General features: G+C 44.9%; 1 protein-coding gene across 2 annotated transcripts in view; it reads left to right on the top strand.

Moving 5' to 3' along the window:
* OSBPL3 (oxysterol binding protein like 3) overlaps positions 1-20,541 on the top strand; it is a gene marked incomplete in the record, with an annotated part of 261,328 nt that overhangs the window by 15,198 nt on the left and 225,589 nt on the right.

The raw sequence follows: 20,541 nt of genomic DNA, 5'->3' as shown, positions 1-20,541 counted from the left end.
ATGTGCTGATGATGTCGGCACATGCAGATACAGGGGATATCTCCTAAACCGTGCAGGTTTAGGAGATATCCAGGGTAGCTACAGGTAAACCTTATTATAGGTGTACCTGTAGTAAAAAGTTGATCGTAAGGGTTTACAACCACTTTAAAGCTGACTGTACGTGAAACAACGAACCAGCTGAATGTCTCTCAGTTGGTAGCCACCTCCACCAATTGAAAAAATCGGAGGAGCAGCCATACACAGAGAGGCTCTCTCTTCATCCTGTGGCCTATGCCTCCCTCTGCTGCCTGTGTGTCCTGTGAGAAGATGAAGAGAAGAGAGTGGTGCTGCAGACAGGCACAGTGCTGGATCAAGAGAGGACTCTGGTGAGTGTGTAATTGAAAGGAACTGGTATTTGAAGGTCTTTACCGTAATGCAGAGACTGCATGGTAAAAAACGTTTGCCTTTAGAACCACTTTAAGGCTAGTCATACAGGCTTAATTTCTCTTTCGTTCATCAACGGACACAGCGCCTCCTTAATCTTGACCATTGGCTTATATCGCCTCCGCAGGAGTAGGACTAGGCAGAACAAAAAACACCTGGCTACGCCCATGGGTGGTCCTCAGTCAGTATATAACCCCCTCACTACTCTAGGTATTCAGTTTATTTCTGTGTCAGGAGTAAGGCCCTAGCTCCCTGCTGGGATCTTGTGGTACTAGCAAATTTAACTTTTTATCTTTCTTCTGTCTTTTTTCTTCTAAAAGCAATATGGGGCTTGCTATTCTATTTCCCATATTGCTTTTAGTTGGGGTGGTATTCTATTTTCCATATTGCTTTTAGTTTCATGTGATCACTTTTTTACATTTTTGTATATCTGTTTTGACCTGCACCATCGGAGCCCCTATTTTTCTTTTACTTTTTTATGCTCTACGGATAAAAGTGTTTTTGGGGTTCCACCATTGGTCCTATCACCCTTATAATGGTGTGCCTGCATTACCTTGCATCTACCATCCTTGGATTTCCCGTTTTGATGTCTCTGGCGGTTTGAACCATCTCCAACTCCATCTCCATCTCCATTACCGGCTGCAGCAGTTGTCTTATCCATGGTTGACATCCTATGAAGAAGAGTGGGGTGCACCCCAAAGCTTCCGGGTTACCTGAGATTCAGGCATTACCCTCTTGCCTTTTGGGATTGTCTATGCCTGGTTGACTCGTTGTCATATGACAGTCGGGTCCTACATTTCCGGTAAGCGTGCATAAACCGTATCATCTATTCTGAAGAAATTTACAGTCTGATGGTCCTTATGGTTGTGCAACATCCCATCTGCAATTCACTTGTTGATAACGGTCACATTTATTTCACTGTATAACTGCTGTATATGTGGATGTTTCCCATGAGCAGTGTGTTTGAACAATTTTTATTTGTCAGTTAGTGATTCTTATGTGCATCACTGTTTGGATCATTTAGCGCTACACATTTACCACTATCACTGTTATTTGTCACATTCAGTGTAGCTTTTCCTTTTGTCTTTGTTTATTCAGGGAAGGCACAATAATTATTTTCACATCACATTGTTAATATTGTTTTATTATTGTCATAATAATAATGATTATTTGTTATGATGAAGTTAAAAACCCAGGAAGTCAGCACAGCACAGGGATGGTGAGAGCCCCTCATAATGAGCACAGCAGGGGTACAGCCCCAGGAAGTCAGCACAGGGATGGTGGGAGCCCCTCATGAGCACTCAGGGGTACAGCCCCAGGAAGTCAGCACAGGGATGGTGGGAGCCCCTCATAATGAGCACAGCGGGGGTACAGCCCCAGGAAGTCAGCACAGGGATGGTGGGAGCCCCTCATAATGAGCACTCAGGGGTACAGCCCCAGGAAGTCAGCACAGGGATGGTGGGAGCCCCGCATAATGAGCACAGCAGGGGTACAGCCCCAGGAAGTCAGCACAGGGATGGTGGGAGCCCCTCATAATGAGCACAGCAGGGGTACGAACCCAGGAGAAAGTCGGCACAGCACAGAGATGGTGGGAGCCCCTCATAATGAGCACAGCAGGGGTACAGCCCCAGGAAGTCAGCACGGATGGTGGGAGCCCCTCATAATGAGCACAGCAGGGGTACAGCCCCAGGAAGTCAGCACAGGGATGGTGGGAGCCCCTCATAATGAGCACAGCAGGGGTACAGCCCCAGGAAGTCAGCACAGGGATGGTGGGAGCCCCTCATAATGAGCACAGCAGGGGTACAGCCCCAGGAGGAAGTCAGCACAGCACAGGGAAGGTGGGAGTCCCTCATAATGAGTCCGATGACTGCCATATTGAGAAAGGTATTTTTTGCTTTTTGAATTCATCATAACAAACAATTGTAATTGTTCCGAAAAGTTAATGAACCTAACGAATTAACGGCTAATACGAAACGTAACGGAATGAAATAAAACAAATTTATTGACGGCGCACATGTCTAACGCGCAGTATGTTTACGATAGCTGGTTGGGCATTGCATCCAGTCTTGGCCTCGGCCCTGGTGTCGCAAAAACCCTAACTGAATCTTGGGCTTTCCGTCATCAAGCGTCAGTATCACAGGTTTGCAAGGCAGCCACCTGGTTGTCGGTGCATACCTTCACTAAATCCTATAAAATAGATATTTTGGCATCTGCCGATGCTTCTTTTGGCCGCAAGGTTTTGCAGGCTGCAGTGTTTAACCACTTCCCACCTGGCCTATAGCAGAATGACCGCAGGGCGATGGTTCAGTTATCCTCATTTGGCGTTATGATGTCCACCAGGATAACTGCTGGCGCGCGCCCGTGGGGGTGCGCATTGCGGTGATCGTTGTTGCGGCGTGTCAGTCTGACACACTGCTACACTGATCTTAGTAAAGAGCCTCTGACGGAGGCTCTTTACCACGTGATCAGCCATGTCCAATCACAGCTGATCACGATGTAAACAGGAAGAGCCGTTGATCATCTTTTCCTCACTCGCTTCTGACAGACGCGAGTAGAGGATAGCCGATCGGCAGCTCCTGACCGGGGAGGGGGGGGTTCTGCTGATTGTTTATCACCACCAGGGATGCCCCCAGACTACCTGGGATGCCCACAAAGGTACCCAAAAAGGCATGCCACCCTGGACCACCAGGGAGATGGAAATCAGTGCTCAGGCAGATGGTAATCAGTGCCCATCAGAAATGCCTGCCAGTGCCATCAGTGATGTCTAGCAGTGCCGCCTATCACTGCCACCCATAAGTACCCATCAGTGCAGCCTAACTCTATGGAGTTTTTCATACTTCTATTACAGCTTGCTACTAAACTGAATACCTAGAGTAGGGAGGGCGTTATATACTGACTGAGGACAGCCCATGAGTGTAGCCAGGTGTTTTTTTGTTCTGCCTAGTCCTACTCCTGCGGAGGCGATATATTCCAATGGTCAAAATTAAGGAGGCACTGTGTCAGTCGATGAACTCAGAGAAACGGATTTTACGGGGAGTACAAAAATCCAGTTTTTCTGTTGTTCAGCTCGGAGCGTAGATGGAAACATCTCCTCTGCCAGCTATTATATTTTGACACCCATCACCTGCGGGTGTCGGAATACCTGAACAGTGGATGATGCAGCCACTATCCAGGTGACAGTTTATTACCCAGTTTAGTTGATCTTTCAAACAAAGTTTTCGATTCAAGTGGTACTGACACAGCTTGAATTTTGGATGATTCAGTGGGAGTCGGTCATAATTCAAATTGTTTGGCCTGCAAAATTCTGCATAAGCCAGAAATTAAACTGTCAGTTTTGAGGGAACTGATCCTTCAACAAATCTTCATGAATGGATAACTTATGAAACATGTTTTTTTTTTAAAATCTGCTTATAAGGTAATTTCAGTAATGAAATCCTATTAGAGACTGAACTTGCGTTGTTTTACTCTGTATCTACCTGCATGCAATAATGTAAAATTGATGGCTGAATGTGCTTTACCCTGCATAAAAATGTGGGCTTCCTGCAATTTTGAAATTGCAGACATTCCAGAATTCTCCCTTCTAGCTTTAGCACGATCTCTTTTTATAGCATTCTGTATTTCAGTTATTCCGTTTCAAATGCTTTGCTTGGAGTGGAATAGAAAATAACTCCAAGAGATCAATAATGTGGCACAAACCTGGTGTACCACAAAAAGTGAAAAACAGTGGTCTCAATCATTCTGCTGAAGTCTGTGTAACATTATAACTCAATTTAATGGTTAATTCAATTACATTTTTCAAAGAATATGAATGCTAACAAAAACATTTCTTTCACTCATGGCTAGTGTTTGGCTGAAGCCATTTATTATCAATCAACTGTGTTTACTCTTTTTAAATCATAATGGCAACAAACTACCCAAATGACCCCGATCGAAAGTTTACATACCCTGGTGATTTTGGCCTGATAACATGCACACAAGTTGATACAAAGGGGTTTGAATGGCAATTAAAGGTAACCATCCTCACATGTGATCTGTTTGCTTGTAATTAGTGTGTGTGTGTGTGTGTGTGTGGTTTCTGGACTCCTGACAGACCCTTGCATCTTTCATCCAGTGCTGCACTGATGTTTCTGGATTCTGAGTCATGGGGAAAGCAAAAGAATTGTCAAAGGATCTGCGGGAAAAGGTAGATGAACTGTATAAAACAGGAAAGGGATATAAAAAGAGATCCTAAGAATGCAAATCAGGAGTGTTCAAACATTAATCAAGAAGTGGAAAATTAGGGGTTCTGTTGAAACCAAACCATGGTCAGGTAGACCAACTAAAATTTCAGCCACAACTGTCAGGAAAATTGTTCTCTGAAAACATGTGGTGTGGCTGTTTCAAGATGCAAAATAAGGAGGCACTTGAAGAATGATGGGCTGCATGGTCGAGTCGCCAGAAGAAAGCCATTACAGACGCAAATGCCACAAAGTATCCCACTTACAACACGCCAAATGGCACAGAGACAAACCTCAAACCTTCTGGAAGTCATTTGGAGTGATGAGACCAAAATGTAGCTTTTTGGCCACAACCATAAACGCTATATTTGGATAGGAGTCAACAAGGCCTATAATGAAAGGTACAGAGGTGGATCGCTGATGTTTTGGGGATGTGTGAGCTACAAACGCACAGGAAATTTGGTCAAAATTGATGGCAAGATGAATGCAGTATGTTATCAAAAAATACTGGAGGAACATTTGCATTCATCAGCCAGGAAGCTGCGCTTGGGACGTACTTGGACATTGCAACATGACAATGATCCAAAACACAAGGCCAAGTTGACCTGTCATTGGCTACAGCAGAATAAAGTGAAGGTTCTGGAGTGGCCATTTCAGTCTCCTGACCTCAATATCATTGAGCCACTCTGGGGAGATCTCAAACGTGAAGTTCATGCAAGACAGCCCAAGAATTTCCAGGAACTGGAGGCTTTTTGCCAAGAGGAATGGGCAGCTTTACCATCTGAGAAGATAAAGAGCCACATCCACAAATACCACAAAAGACAAGCTGTCATTGATGTTAAAGGGGGGAATACACGGTATTAAGAACTGGGGTATGTAAACTTTTGATCAGGGTAATTTTGGTAGTTTGTTTCCATTATGATTTAAAAAGAGTAGACACAGTTGATTTGATACTAAATGGCTTCAGCCAAACATTAACCAAGATTGAAAGAAAAAATAAAAGTTTTTGTGTTATCATTGATATTCTCTGAAAAAATGGCCAAAAAATTCGGCCAGGGTTACAATATCTCACAGAAGTGAGTACACCCCTCACATTTTTGTAAATATTTTATTATATCTTTTCATATGACAACACTGAATAAATGACACTTTGCTACAATTTAAAGTAGTGAGTGTACAGCTTGTATAACAAATTAGCTGTCCTCTCAAAATAAATCAAAACACGCAGCCATTAATATCTAAATCGCTGGCAACCCCTATGTGAAAATGTCCAAATTGGGGCTCAAAGTTTCAATATTTTGTATGGCCATCCTTATTTTCCAGCACTGCCTTAACCCTCTTGGGCATGGAGTTCACCAAAGCTTCACAGGTGGCCACTGGAGTCCTCTTCCACTCCTCCATGAGGACATCACGGAGCTGGTGGATGTTAGAAACCTTGCCCTTCTCCACCTTCAGTTTGAGGATGCTCCAATAGGGTTTAGGACTGGAGACATTCTTCTTTAGCAAGACAGTTGTCGTCTTGGAGGTGTGTTTGGGGTCATTATTATGTTGGAATACTGCCCTGCGACCCAGTCTCCGAAGGGAGGGGGATCATGTTCTGCTTCAGTATGTCACAGTACATGTTGGCATTCATGGTTCTCTCAATATACTGTAGCTCCCCAATGCCAGCAGCACTCATGCAGCCCCAGACCATGACACTCCCACCACCATACTTGACTGTAGGCAAGACACACTCGTCTTTGTATGCGTCACCTGGTTGCCACCACACACTCTTGACACCATCTGAACCAAATAAGTTTATCTTGGCCTGATCAAACCACAGGACATGGTTCCAGTAATCCATGTTGTTAGTCTGCTTGTCTTCAGCAAACTGTTTGCAGGCTTTCTTGTGCATCATCTTTTAAAAGAGACTTCCTTCTGGGAGGACAGCCATGCAGACCAATTTGATGCAGTGGGTGGCGTATGGTCTGAGCACTGACAGGCTGACCCTTGTCCGGGAAATTTTAAGCTTCTCCCTATAAGGAAATAATTTCTTTGCGCTTAAAAGCACAAAAACAGCTATCTTATATAATGCCGGGAAAGCGAGTTTGTATATCTCCAAGTAACGGACACAGAGGCTGGTATCATGTTGAGCTTAGCAGAATCCTCCATTGAATGGTTTACTTCCTTTATTTATACTGTCAACATGAATAAACAAAGGAAGGTGGTGGCTTCAGAATCAGCCAATCGCACACATTTATATATTCAAATAGAATTACAGTGACGTGTGCAGATGGTCATGCGCAGAGCCATGCAGCAAGCGTCTTGTGAGACACAAAGTGTCTCACAATTTGAACACTACTTACATAGCTCTGAACTCGATCATGTGCACACTCCCACTGCTGCCAATGACGTGAGCCATACTCTATCATGGCTCAGTGGGCCATCATTTTGTATGGTTATGCTACGGTTCCCATGTACGCAGATCCGCTTACTTAGGAGTCTAGATGCAGTCGCCATGAAGTGGCCAGTCCCTTGGTGAGGCATAAACAAACATCCTTAAAAGAGCAAATGGATCCGCTGTGTCCAGGGAAGGTTTCCACAGCCAGTGGTCTTCCACCAACGTCTGTATGCGCGATTACGCTCACATAAGCATATTACAGCAAAACTGACACTGGGGGACATCTGACAAAATACATTAATAAAAATGCCCATAACACCCTCCACCCCTTAAACCTTTGCAGCAATGCTGGCAGCACTCATACATCTATTCCCCAAAGACAACCTCTAGATATGACGCTGAGCACGTGCACTCAACTTCTTTGGTCAACCATGGCGAAGCCTGTTCTGAGTGGAACCTGTCCTGTATGGTTATGGCCACCGTGCTGTAGCTCAGTTTCAGGGTCTTGGCAATCTTCTTATAGCCTAGGCCATCTTTATGTAGAGCAACGTTTTTTTATTTTTTATTTTTATTTATTTATTTATTTTCATATCCACAGAGAGTTCTTTGCCATGAGCATGAGGTGCCATGTTGACCTTCCAGTGACCAGTGTGAGAGAGTGAGAGCGATAACACCAAGTTTAACACACCTGCTCCCCATTCACACCTGAGACCTTGTAACGCTAACAAGTGACATGACATCGGGGAGGGAAGATGGCTAATTGGGCCCAATTTGGACATTTTCACTTAGGAGTGTACTCACATTTGTTGCCAGTGGTTTAGACATTAATGGCTGTGTGCTGCGTTATTTTGAGCGGACAGCAAATTTATACTGTTATACAAGCTGTACACTCACTACTTTACATTGTATCAAAGTGTCATTTCTTCAGTGTTGTCACATGAAAAGATATAATAAGATCTGAGGGGTGTACTCACTTTTTTTGTGAGATGCTGTATATAAGTTTTTGGTGCGTTTCCTGAAAAAACGGATACCTCCACCTTAAAACACAAAATGGAAAGCGCAAAAAATGCATCGGAAAGCCACCAAAAAAAAAAACTGCTCCCTGCAAATTAAAGTCACAATGCACTAGTATGCATTTCATACTAGCACATTATGAATGACTTACCTGAAAACGAAGCCTTTCAGCGGCACGCTGTCACCGCTGATAGGACTTCCATCTTCAACAGTCTTCCTTCTGGGTTCGCGGGCAGCCTCCATTTGATTGGCTGAGCCACAATGACGTCACTCCCGCACCATGGCATGTCCACTTTAAAGCGGAGTTCTATCCAAATGTGGAAGCTCCGCTTATCTGCCCCCAACCCCTCCAGTGTTACATTTGGCACCTTCCAGGTGGGGCAGCAGATACCTGTCAAAAAACAGGTATCTGCTCCCACCTACATCATTTTCCGCCCCTCCTACTTCACCCCGCTGCCTTCTAGGAGAAGCACACATGTCCCAGAAGACACCGGGACCAATCAGAAAGCACAGCGCCACTTGCACATGCACAGTAGAAAACAGTCTGAAGCCGCAAGGCTTCACTTCCTATTTTTTCCTTGGTAAAGATGCCGGTGCCTGCACCCAGAGCCAATGGACGGGTCGGCTTCGGGTGCTGACATTGTGGGTTCCTGGGACAGGTAAGTATACTTTTATTAAAAGTCAGCAGCTACAGTATTTGTAGCTGCTGACTTTTTTTTTTTTCTCCCCAGGCAGGAACTCTGCTTTAAGTAACTTGATTTTGTGTTTTTATGTGTTTTCTATTTGACTGAGAAATGAATCCTTAGGAGTGCCATTTGGTCATGCTTTATTATATTGCACAGTGCTGTTGGTCCAACAGTGGGCACATGCTTACATTAAAGGAGAGCATAGAGATGATGCTGCTTCTTTATTGTCCTGTTATCAGGCTGGGGATGGAGGTGACACCAGCATCGTTTTAAAGTGTAATAATGAAAGTGGTGTCACCCTCCTGACTTTGAGGGGGTAAGAGGTGTGTTTTGTATCACAAAAGTGGCTGAATTAAATTGCAAATCTTTTGGCAAGTAAAAAGGTTTGACATACAGTATATTTGTTGCAACTGTGTACTTAGCTGTTTTAGCCTGTGTTCAGATTTAAATGTATTCTAATATTATTTTGCCTTATGTATCATGGAGAGTTAAAGCGGGAGTCCACCGGGACTCCGCGTTTTTTTTTTTTTTTTTTTTTTTTTTTTTTTAAAAGCCAGCAGCTACAAATACTGCAGCTGCTGACTTTTAAAATAGTGACACTTACCTGTCCAGCGCGCCCACGATGTCGGCACCCGAAGCCGATCTCTAGGTCGTCTGTTGGGTCCTGCCGCCGCCATCTTGGGTATGGGAATCAGGAAATGGAGCCTTTCGGCTTCATTTCCCGGTTCCCTACTGCGCATGCGCGAATCGCGCTGCGCAATAAGGATGCTCCCCGCTGCCTCTGGGATCTGTGTGTTTCCCAGCAGGCAGCGGGGCACTTGCGGGAAGGGGCGGGCACTTGCGTAAAGGGGCGTAAGTTACGCCCCTTTCCGCAGAGAGCTATCCCGGAAGTGGGTGCAGTTACCTGGATTATCCAGGTAACTGCACCCCCCTCCCCCCTGAAAGGTGCCGATTGTGGCACCGGAGGGGGGAAGGTTCCGATGAGCGGAAGGTCCACTTTAGGGTGGACCTCCGCTTTAACATGCGGTTGTAACTTTGCTAAAGAGCGACATCATATTTAATTTACAGAAAGAAAGTCTGCATATCAGTAATTTTAATTCTGATGATTTCTTATTCAAAAAACAGAAGTGCATGTTCCTATGAGCCCTGGTTCACATTGGTACGATTTTTGACATGCGATTTGACATGTCAAATTGGCACCAATTGCCAGCAATGGCACCGTCCTAATCGGTGCGACGCTGCATTTGCGGTGCCGCACCGATTTCCAAAAGTTGTTACTGTACTACTTTTTGCGATTTAGGGCTGCGATTTACATTGACATCTGTGCAGAAACCTGGACAGATGTCTCTGAACTCGGGGCCTAAATTGTGAGTAAAATCGTGTGAGTTCAGCTGAACTTGCACAGCTTCATTCTCGCAGCTCAGTGTGAACCTGGGCTAAAGCTTTTAGTTCAGCCAAGGGCCTGTGGACTATCTAGAAACAAGCTAGATGCATAATTTAATAGATTTTTGGTTGATGCTTTTTAAAAGTGTGACTGCTGGCTTATGCTTACATTGCATTATTAAAGTGAAAATATGACATTTTCTGTGAATACATGCAGTTTTTTGAGAGTTTATATAACATTTTTGGTATGACTTTCATATTTTGAAAGGCTTATTCCTTTTATTTCTCTCTTTTTTTTTTTTTTTTTTCCTGTTAACGTTTTGGTTTTATATAGATTGGAAAGATTTGTAGATTAGCCACTAGAGGGAACTCTGACTGGCTCACTGCACCTACTCTTTCTCTCTCTTACAAGGGACACACATTTGTTTAATTTAATTGGTTGTGTCATAGTTACATTGTGGGAGCAGTAAAATAAAACATTTTATAGCAGGAAGCAGAGCCTGCATATATAATGAATATATCATTTTCTGTCTCCATATGCATATATAACCACAAGCTATCCATGGAAACAATGTCCATTGTCTATTGTGCATACATCAGGCTGATCTTACGTTTTTTAGAAAGACTGTGCATTCCTTTTAAAGATCAATTCCAAGCAGGTATAAAACACTACTAAAGTGCTTGGAATCTCTTACAGTGGATATAAAAAGTCTACACACTCCTGTTAAAATGTCGGATTTCTGTGATGTAAAAAAATGAGACCAAGATAAATCATTTCAGAACTTTTGCCCACCTTTTTTAATGTGACCTATAAACTGTACAACTCAATTGAAAAACAAACTGAAATCTTTTAAAAGGGGGGGGGGGGGGAGAAACTAAAAAAAATAAAATAATGTGATTGCATAAGTGTGCACACCCCTATAACTGGGGATGTAGCTGTGTTCAGAATTAAGCAATCGCATTCAAACTAATTTTAAATATGAGTCAGTACACACTAGCCATCATTTAAAGTGCCTCTGATTAACCCCAAATAAAATTCAGCTGTTCTAGTAGGTCTTTCCTGACATTTTCTTAGTCGCAGGTTACAGCAAAAGCCATGGTCCTTAGAGAGCTTCCAAAGCATCAGAGAGATCTCATTGTTAAAAGGTATCAGTCAGGAGAAGGGTCCAAAAGAATTTCAAAGGCATTAAATATACCATGGAACACAGTGAAGACAGTCATCATCAATTGGAGAAAATATGTCACAACAGTGACATTACCAAGAACTGAACGTCCCTTTTAAAGTTGATGAAAAGATGAGAAGAAAACTAGTCAGGGAGGCTGCCAAGAGACCTACAGCAACATTAAAGGAGTGGCAGGAATATCTGGCAAGTACTGGCTGTGTGACAACAATCTATGTATAAAAGACACCTGTCCACAGACGCAATCAATCAGATTCCAGTCTCTCCACCATGGCCAAGACCAAAAAGCTGTCCACGGATGTAAGAGACAAGATTGTGGACCTACACAAGGCTGGAATGAGCTACACGGCCATCACCAAGCAGCTTGGTGAGAGGGTGACAACAGTTGGTGCGATTATTCACAAATGGAAGAAACACAAAATAACTGTCAAGTGCAAGATCTCACCTCGTGGAGTTTCAATGGTCATGAAAATGGTGAGGGATCAACTACACGGGAGAATCTTGTCAATGATCTCAAGGCAGCTGGAAACATAGTCACCAAGAAAACAATTGGCACACTACATTGTGAAGGGCTGTAGCGCCCGCAAGGTCCCCCTGCTCAAGAAAACACATGTACAGGCCCATCTGAAGTTTGCTAATGAACATCTGAATGATTCAGAGGAAAACTGGGTGAAAGTGTTGTGGTCAGATGACACCAAAATTCCCGCTCTTTGGCATCAACTTATCTCACTGTGTTTGGAGGAGGAATCCTGCCTATGACCTCAAGAACACCATCCCCCGTCAAACATGGAGGTGGAAACATTATGCTTTTGTTTTTCTGCTAAGGGGACAAGACAACTTCACTGCATCAAAGGGACAATGGACATGTATCCTCAAATCTTGGGTGAGAACCTCCTTCTCTCAGCCAGGGCATTTAAAATGGATTGTGGATGGGTATTCTAGCATGACAATGGGCCAAAACACAGGGCCAAGGCAACCATGGAGTGGCTCCAGAAGAAGCACATTAAGGTCCTAGCAGGTCTCCAGACCTTAATCCCATAGAAAATGTGGAGGGAGTTGAAGGTTTGGGTTACCAAACGTCGGCCTCAAGACCTTAATGCATTGGAGAGGATCTGCAAAGGGGAGTGGCACAAAATTCCTCCTGAAATATGTTTTTTGTGAAGGGGTCAAATACTTACTTTGCTCATTAAAATGCAAATTAATTTATAACTTGTTTGAAATGTTTTTTTTTCTTTTTTATTCTTTTTGTTGTTTTTTCTTTCTCTCACTGTTAAAATAAACCTACCATTAAAATGATTGATCATTTCTTTGTCAGTGGGCAAACGTACAAAATCAACAGGGGATCCAATACTTTTTTTCCCCTCCGTGTATGTGCATATGCTTTCAACATTGAAAACAGTGCTTTTAAAAGAGTTCACCTTAAAAAAATCAAATAAAAAAAAGTATATAAATGCATATTTTGCATGTAAAAAATTATGTGCGTTTTTATATATTTTTCTCACATGTCTGCAGGGCATTGCACCCACGATCAGCAGATCAGGAATGCAGTGCCAGGCTCCTGCAGACACTGCCCACAACTTTCTGCCCGTACATCTGTATGGGTTTTCTGTAGGAAGTGTTACTGGACTACTAGAGCGCTCACCAGTGCCCTCACAATTCACTGAGAAGTACAAGCTGTCTGCTGCGGTGACAGACAGGACTTGTAGTTCATTCATCCACAGATTCCTGTGAATGAATGATGCGGCTGTGTGGGTAAAGCCCCACTGTTATTACATTTTGACAGCGGGTGTGGAGAGAAGGGTTTTTTTTTTCTCCCCCTTTTATTGGTTGAACTAGATGGACTTGTGTTTTTTTTTTTTTTTTTTTACCTCAACAAATTATGTAACTCCCATCCGCTGTCATGGGGGGGGGGGGGGGGGGGATTGGGCTATGCAGGGACTGGCGCATGGTAATGTGTTTTGTCCTAAATACAGACGTAACATGTAACTTGTTACTAAAGGTAAACTTAGCTTGCACTGGGACAGATGTTTTGTGCCCTGGTACAGATGTTCATTGGACAGGGACAGTGGTGCGTGGTGTACTATGTGTGGGAATAGTTGTAGTCTGTGTGATCTGTGACAGCTGTATGTAAAGTCATCATTCCACACAAAGCTGTCACAGAGGCTGCAGCTTCCCCCCGCACTGAGCTCTCACTGAGCTCAGCCGGGAGAACTGTCAGAGACACGTGTCTGTTTACCCTGTGAAGGCTGTGATTTGACACAGCCATCACGTGATCTAGAGGGCCAATCCCAGTGCCCATATCCGGATCTGTGCTTGGCTGTGTCAGATGATCACAGCCATCACAGGATCGCACCGCAGCACGGCCTCCCCTTCTGAGGGACATTCCTTTACGTCCATTCAGAACGGTGAAGCTCCCACCCGGCCAATGTACATAAATGGAAGTTAAATGATGACCCGATTTACATTTAAATGGTCTGAAAATATGCTGGCTTCTCGTTTCAACTTTTATCCTGCTGGTATCAGTCCATGAGAATTTCTGAGCTCGGTTGTGCTTTCATTTCAGGAATAATATATCAGTCTGGGATTTGAGTGATCTTTTACAAGAGATGCTTTCTCATCTAAAATATGTTTTAAGCGCTGGAAGCTACTAGTGTGAATTGATAATCTGCTAAAGATAATAACTTTGCAAACACTGAAAATGCAAAGTTTTATAAGACAGTTAAAAAATACAGGCAGCCTCAAGAACATTTTAGAGCTGAGCCAATAGACTTATCCAGCAATGATAGTGTGCCGATATGCCTGGTAAAGCCATTGGTACCCATATGGGGTACTCCAAAGTCTTCAATACGCTTTAGTTTTTATATATTTAAAGAGGAAGTAAGCCCCTTCAAACCACTTTGACCTACAGGTAAGCCTAGATTAAGGCTTACCTGTAGGTCCAAGCAATATCTCCTAAACCTATATGGTTTAGGAGATATTTGCCCGAAAATGGGCACCGCTGTCTACGGCGCATGCGCCGAAGACAGCGGCGCGCAGGCGCACTAAATGCGGCAAATCCAAGAATGGATTTGCCTAATTTGTCGACTCCCGTGCGCATGCGCGGGAGTGACGTCATTGCGGCTTCGCCGAATGGCAGAGGCGGAGCTGCGAGACGCGACTCCCGTGCGCATGCGCGGGAGTGACGTCATCGCGGCTTCGTCGCTGTCATTGGTCGGAGCTGCGAGACGCCACCAGCAAGATGGATGCGGCGGACTACAGGGATCAGCGGCGACTTCGCTGGCTCCTGTGTCAGGTAAGTGACACATAATGAGCTACTATGCGATGCATAGTAGTCCATTATGCTTTACCTTTGCAGGGAAAAAAAGAGGAAGTAAACCCATCAGGGTTTACTTCCTCTTTAATAATTAGTGTATCATATTATGTTCTGAAATATATATTGTGTGTGTGTGTGTGTGTGTGTGTGTGTGTGTGTGTGTATATCCACACACAGTACTGTGCAAAGATTTTAAGCAGGTGGGAAAAAATTCTGTAAATTTAAAAATGCTTTCGGAAATCTAAGTGTTTCATTATTTTTTATCAATTAATAAAATGGAAAGTAAATGAACAGAAGAGAAATCCCAAATCAAATCAATATTTGGTTTGACCATCCTTTTGCTTTCAGAACAGCATCAATTTTTTGATGACACAAGTCGCTCCGACTTAGAAAAAGGTTCCTGTACGACTTTGGAGGCGACTTGCATTGACTTCTATACAGAAGTCGTTTTGCAAGTTGCCGCAGCGGTCGCTTCCAGGTCGCCTGAGGCAGTCGCGCTGTAAGTCGTGCTGCCTCAGTGTGAACCGAACCTAAGGCCGGGTTCATATATGTGCGGCCGTGGTTTACAGCATGGGGTCTGGTGCGTTCCTGTTCACCAGTTCAGGTGCGAATCGGTTCATATTTTTGCCTAAATTCGCACCTGCACCAGACCCAAACACGCACAGGACCCTTTTTGAATGTGAACCATGGCCACCCCTGACTTGTGTGAAACGGCTTTATTGAGAGCCGGTCACACTTGCATGTCATGCGAATTCAATGCGGGGAAACCCGCATTGAATTTGCACATTTGTGAACCCGGCCTTATCCTACAAAATGTCTATAGATATAGATAGATAATATAATTTTACTTTCAGCTATATAATGTATCCAATAAAACATTGAAAAAATCGAATTTCTATATAACTTTAGGCCAATTATGTATGTATTTTTGGAAAAAAAAAATCCCAATAATCGTATGTTACATAGGTTGAAAAAAGACTCAAGTCCAACCTACGTGTGTGATTATATGTCGGTATTGCATTGTGTATGTTGTGGTCGCTCAGATGCTTATCTAATAGTTTTTTGAAACGATCGATGCTCCCCGCTGAGACCACCGTCCGTGGAAGGGAATTCCACATCCTCGCCGCTCTTACAGTAAAGAACCCTCTATGTAGTTTAAGGTTAAACCTCTTTTCTTCTTATTTTAATGAGTGCCATGTGTCTTCTTAAACTCCCTTCCCAAAAAAGTTTTATCTATATTGTGGGGTCACCAGTGCAGTATTTATAAATTGAAATCCTATTCCCTCTCAAGCGTCTCTTCTCCAGAGAGAATAAGTTCAGTGCTCGCAACCTATCCTCATAACTAATATCCTCCAAACCCTTTATTAGCTTTGTGGCCCTTCTTTGTACTTGCTCCCAGGGCTGCCATCAGGGGGGTACAGCCGGTACACAAGTAAGGGGCCCCGAACCACGGGTCACAAGCCAAGCCATCTTTAACAGGAGGCAGCTGCCGTCACAGTGGACTGGTTTCCAGGATGCAGGAAAGGGTGGAGAGGTGGGCGGATCCCATGTTTGTGGGTCGGGGCCCGCTGTCTGGGGCTGTGCGGGGTGGGGTGAGGTCAGCGGCCAGGTTGGAGGGCCCCATGGAGGAGGACATTGGGGGGAGGAGCCCCCCCCGCTCTTCTGTGCATGCAGGTTTGGGCCCGCTGTCAGACAGGCTCCGCTACTTTCAGGTACTAGTGTGCGCAGGGCTGGGCAGGGTGGGTGAGGTCAGTTGGTGCCAGCGGAGATGGGACACGGGCTCAGCTACACCTCCTGGCACTGCTGACAGGTGAGAGCTGGGAAGAATGGTGCTTTCTTAGGTGTGTGTGTGTGTGTGACACTCCCTCTCACCTGTCCCGCTGCCTCCCGCCTGTCCCGCTGCCTCCCACCTGTCCTGCTACCCCCCCCCCCCCACCTGTGACACTGCCCCCAACCTGTCCCGCTGTCCCCCACCTGTGACACTCCCTTCCACCTGTTCTGCTTCCCGCCACCTGTCCCGTTGTCCCCCACCTGTCCCACTCCCACCTGTCATGCTGCTCTTCTCCTGTAACACTCCCCCCCCCAGGCAGAACACAAAACTCCTGTAGAAGCAAATTTTTGTTTAAGCCAGTGTGCATGGAGCCTAATACAGTGATCAGTGCTAAAAAATATTTACTGTTACTGTGCTAATGACACTGGCTAGGGTGTGCAAAGGGTTAACTGTGTGCCTAGCCAGTGTTTTATTATACTGTGTGATGTGCTTTTACTAGGGGAAGAGATGGAATTTATTTTCTGCTTTGCAGGGACACAATTTCTATCTCTTCTCTCCTGTCAGAACGGCAATCTGCCTTGTTTACATAGGCAGATTGCATTTCTGTCTCTCTGCCTAATTGGCGGGTGCTGGAGGACACATCCGCTGTGTAATTAGTGCAAGCAAGCACATGCCCGCCCCCTACCCATAAGTGTTGGATGATGTGTGTATATATGTATGTGTATATGTGTGTGTGTAATAAAATAAAAAAAATATATATGTATGTGTGTGTGATCTGATGCACAGGTCCCACCCTGTAGTATAACTGCTATAGGGCAAACCTTAAAGCATTTGCTACTCCAAAACATCATATTCCTGATATGTGCCTACTGCACCATCTACTTGTATGAGAAAGGATCCTGTTCTCTTTGTATTACTTCCTTTATGTGAAATCCCTGGTGTTCCTGCAAGTTCCTCCGCTTTCCTATTAAAAAAAAAAAAATGTTTTGTCTTTCATTTCTATTTTAAGCTGAATGGGTTATTTTACAAGGTGATCATTTACAGTTACACAAAAGGAGTTGTAAGGCAGAAGGTTTTTTTTTATCTTAAAGGAGAAGTTCAGCCTGAGCTAGTTTGACTGGGCTTCTCCAATGGGTCTCAGGAGTGCAATTAGTTTTTTACACTCCTGTGACCCGTTTTCAACAGAGATCGGTCTGATGTCCGCTCTCTGCTGACGTCATCAAGATCAGTCCAGGCAACACATCATCCCAACTCTGGGAGTCTGGATCCGCCAGGTGCCTGGACTGATGCCTGTCTCAGCCTCTCAGCGAGCCGCTGAGAGACTGAGACAGCCGCTCCCCACCCCTCCACAGCTCAGAGCTGCAGTGAGCGTGGAAGAACACAGGAGGAGAGATGCTGACTGACAGTCAGAAGCTCTCCGCTCAGGAGGTGGGAGAATCAAGCCATCGGTGGTGTTCGATCACTCTGTTCTCGGTGAAGAGGTGCGGGGGGACAGATGCAGCATCGAACCAATGCTGCATCCACCTAGGTATATATAAATATGGGAAAAAACGGATTCCTATACTTCTCCTTTTAATGCATTCTATGCATTAAGATAAAAATCATTCTGTGTGCAGCAGCCTCCCCAGCACCCCTTAATACTTACCTGAGCCCCATCTCTGTCAAGAGATGTCCACGTGTCCCTCGGCCTTCAGAGACTTTCCCTCCTGATTGGCTAAAACACATTGCCATTGCCATTGGCGCCCGCTGCTGTCAGTTAGCCAATCAGGAGAGAGAGGGGATGACCGCTCCATGTCTGAATGGACACATGGCTTGGCTTGCCTCCATAGCAAGCTGCTTGCTGTGGGGAACTTGACAGGAGGGAGGGGCCAGGAGAGCCGAAGAGGGACCCAAGAAGAGGAGGATCTGGGCTGCTCTGTGTAAATCCACTGCAACAGAGCAGGTAAGTATAACATTTTTGTAGGGATGCACCGAAATTTCGGCCGCCAAAACATATCGGGTGAAAATGGTGTTTTCGGCAAAATGCCGAAAGGAAAATCTTGCTGATAATGGGGCCGAAATGGGGGCGGGGCCTTGCGGGGCTCCGCCCCTGGTGCCGCCCATTGCACAGGTGTTTTCCTGGCTCGTCCCCAGTCCTCTGTCCTCCGTCCTCCCTCCTCCTTTCCTCCCGCCCGACAGTGCGGTGATCTCCGTGTGTCACGGAGCTGTGCATTGAATTGCCCGGGCGGCTGCAGTAACAATGTCCCGCCTCCTGTGACAGACGGTACACTGATCCAATGGCGGGACATTGAATCAGCGTGACGTGATTACAGGAGGCGGGACATTGTTACTGCAGCCGCCCGGGAAATTCAATGCACAGCTCCGTGACACACGGAGATCACCGCACAGATCCGGGCATGGGTGAGGCTGCATTTAGACACTGCATAAGGGGGAAAGAGTGTGCCCAGGGCAAGCATTGCACAGTTTTGTCCGCAGCTAAATCAAGTTTTTTGTGCCCACAGTGCTGCTGCATCCAAAAGTCATTTGTTTGCCCCTGAGACTATCTACCTCTGGCCACTAGTGTGAATGTAGCCATGCTATATAAACCAGGTCACAGGACAAAGGCTGTACTCACTTTATTGACCATATAAAAAAATAATAATAATCTTGATTTTGACCCAGCTAGTTTTTTATCGCCATGTGATAGAATGGGGGAAGGGTTAAGTTATTGCTAGTAGAGGTAACAATATGAGCATTCCCAATAGAAGTCTGTTGGAACGGAACCAGGTAGCTTGCTTGGGGCCAGTTCACACCAGATGCAGTTCCGTGTGCTTTTTTTTTTTTTGCACAAAATGCATGCACAGTGTTTTCCATGTATTCCAATGGCTCTAGTTCACACCATGCAGTCAGTTTCCACACCGGAAACTGACTGCATGGTGTGAACTAAAGCCATTGGAATACATGGAAAACACTGTGCATGTATTTTTATCAGGCAGGCTTCATCTGAGGGGGAACTGGTGAGGCTGCTTTGATCTCCTGTACCATGCCTGCAGTCTCTGACCAGCTCCTGTACCATATCCCCAGTCTCTGACCAGCTCCTGTATCATGTCTGCAGTCTCTGACCAGCTCCTGTATCATGTCTGCAGTCTCTGACCAGCTCCTGTATCATGTCTGCAGTCTCTGACCAGCTCCTGTATCATGTCTGCAGTCTCTGACCATCTCCTGTACCATGCCTGCAGTCTCTGACCAGCTCCTGTACCATATCCCCAGTCTTTGACCAGCTCCTGTATCATGTCTGCAGTCTCTGACCATCTCCTGTACCATGTCTGCAGTCTGACCATCTCCTGTACCATGCCTGCAGTCTCTGACCATCTCCTGTACCATGCCTGCAGTCTCTGACCATCTCCTGTACCATGCCTGCAGTCTCTGACCATCTCCTGTACCATGCCTGCAGTCTCTGACCATCTCCTGTACCATGCCTGCAGTCTCTGACCATCTCCTGTACCATGCCTGCAGTCTCTGACCATCTCCTGTACCATGCCTGCAGTCTCTGACCATCTCCTGTACCATGCCTGCAGTCTCTGACCATCTCCTGTACCATGCCTACAGTCTCTGACCAGCTCCTGTACCATGCCTGCAGTCTCTGACCAGCTCCTGTACCATGCCTGCAGTCTCTGACCAGCTCCTGTACCATGCCTGCAGTCTCTGACCAGCTCCTGTACCATGCCTGCAGTCTCTGACCATCTCCTGTACCATGCCTGCAGTCTCTGACCATCTCCTGTAATATGTCCCCAGTCTCTGACCATCTGCTGTATGAAAATATTTTTTAAAAACAGTCATTTTCGGTATCGGTGCTGTTTCGGTTTTCGGCCTAGTGTATTTTTCATTTTCAGTATCGGTTTCGGCACCAAAAAACCCATTCGGTGCATCCCTACATTTTTATTATTTTTTAAAGACTTTAAGTGGTTAAAATATACCGTATATTTATGAAAACATTTTTACTTTTCCAGCATTTTTCTTTGAAGCAGGGATATCAGAGTTTGCTTTAAAATAAACATTTAATAAATAAATATATATATATATATATATATATATATATATATATATATATTTTTGATCTAGTGACTGCTTTTGTCCAATGACAGTTGGGTGCTTTCTGTGCTGTCAGACAATTAGAGCTGCACATTTTGAAAA

The sequence above is a fragment of the Lithobates pipiens genome, unplaced genomic scaffold (assembly GCF_037356315.1).
Source record: "Lithobates pipiens isolate NorthernLeopardFrog02 unplaced genomic scaffold, aLitPip1_a1.2 Scaffold_19, whole genome shotgun sequence".
Lineage (NCBI taxonomy): Eukaryota > Metazoa > Chordata > Amphibia > Anura > Ranidae > Lithobates > Lithobates pipiens.
Note: the sequence above shows the minus strand (reverse complement) of the source record. Positions and strands in the feature narration are given on the sequence as shown.